This window comes from Mesitornis unicolor, unplaced genomic scaffold, assembly GCF_000695765.1.
Source record: "Mesitornis unicolor isolate BGI_N332 unplaced genomic scaffold, ASM69576v1 scaffold42326, whole genome shotgun sequence".
NCBI classification, from domain to species: Eukaryota; Metazoa; Chordata; class Aves; order Mesitornithiformes; family Mesitornithidae; genus Mesitornis; species Mesitornis unicolor.
The window spans coordinates 23,804-25,729 of NW_010189714.1; positions in this window are offsets into that span (position 1 = coordinate 23,804).

Sequence of the window (1,926 nt, forward strand, 5' to 3'; positions counted from 1 at the left end):
TGTCCCTGACTCACCCCCCATCTCTCTCCTGCGCTATCTTAGGTATAATTAGGAGGCCAGGACTATGCATGTGAGGTGAATGTGACCTCATTAGTTTCTTAAGCCATATTGAAATTTCACCTCATTTACATCCCCAATCCCTAAATGTGCAGCTTTGGTCTTCGGGGTCACTTTCTGTCTCTCTAGCCAAGGGTCTGGGCTGGAGCTGTACTCTCTTTCCTTGACTGATGGCTCCACTTTCATCTGAAAGCTGAACCACGTGTTTGAGCAGAGAAATACCGTATATTTCTGGTATACCCTGGAAAGGCTCCCTGGGGAAATGTCCTGAGCTGGGACAGCGCTGAGGGCTCCTGATTTAACTCTTCTGTGTGCCCAAGGTGAAACAGCAAAGCCCTGGGTGCTCCATTGGCTTTGCTGCTGGCTGAGGCAGGGGATGACAAATGTCCCAGCTGGACTGTGACAGGCTCTGTGCTCTCATCCCTCCAAGATCCACAACACATCGCTCTTCCCTGGTAAGAGCATCTTTATCTGTGTTTGCTGTAGTACACAGATGCCAAAATCCTGCTAGGCTGGTGCTAGTCCTGTTGTTTGGATGCTTCCTTTTAAACTTAGAGGATATACAGCTCTGCCAAGCCTTTTTTCTTTCCCTGTCCTACTTGGAGGTGGAGTGCTCTTTGAGATGGGAAGGTTTGCGTTGTCTCTCCTGTGTGATGTTGGATCCCCTTATAGGGCAGGTATCTTCTAAAGCAAAATGTTTTCAATTCTCACAACGAGCATAATTCTTGAAAATGTAAGCAATAAACAAAACGAGCCAAATATAATTAAAATGGAGACAGCGTATAATCTGGTAACCCACTTAGAGGCTCAAAGCTTCGGCTTTTAAAAAAATGTTTGCTCCAAATCCATTTAAATAAACAGATCGACACACAAAGGCTCTCTGTACATTATCAGGATACAAAGAGAATCGGATCAAAAGCAGCTGTGGCCAGGCTGTACATATGTAGCAAGGAAATTGCTTGATCTAAGACTGCACCTTGCACATGCAAATGTGTTTGTGGACCTTTCTGTGAATTGCATTCACACAGAGGCCAAGCTGTTGGGGTCTACTGGGCTATGCTCTGCTGGGGAGGGCCAAGGGCTGGAGCCTTTGCTGGGGAAGTGGGGGAGCTCCCAGCATGTTGGTATGTCCTCTTGCTCTGGCAGGGGTGGAGAGAGGCCAAAGGCAGCTGAGCTCTGCCCTCTTCATGGGTGCAGACACAGCATTGAGAGAGGGGAATTCCTCAGGGACATGGAAAATAAATGGGAATCCCTTCCTTAGCACCCATGTCGTCGGCTCTCCACTCACCTGAGGTTACACGTGCCATGTGCTGTCACACTTGTGTTCCTGTGGGCTTGCAGTGGGGGTCTCCTGGTGGTGTGTGCTGGGACTGTGGGGTTTCCATCTCCCCAGATGCTGTCTCTCACAGTTCTGCAGCAGAGCCCATCTGGCCCTGAAGTTTTGCCAGCAGCTGCATGATTTGTCTCGGGCTGGACAGCACAGGCTGTGAATCCAAGATCAAGTGTGCTCCCAGACCAGCAGGACTCAGCCCAGAGAAGGCATTTTGGGTCAGACGAGCATCTTCCTGTTGCTTTCATAGGTGTAATTGAGCTAGTTGGAGCTCTTGGGAAGGGGATGCTTGTATATATGAAATATGGGGGGGTCTACCAGGGAAAGGTGAAAAAGCTGTTTCTGAAGTGGCAGGAAATCTTAAGCATTAAGAAACAGGGCCTTGGCTCAGCCTGCATCTAACCTTGAGATGAATGGTGTCTGCAGAAAAATCTCTGGCTCTCCTCAAAGAATGTCCCTGCCTTGTGCCGTGGCCAGGAGCGCCCAACATTACTTGCCCCCCCCACTCGGGACAGGTCGGGGTGGCGTGACTCGCCCCC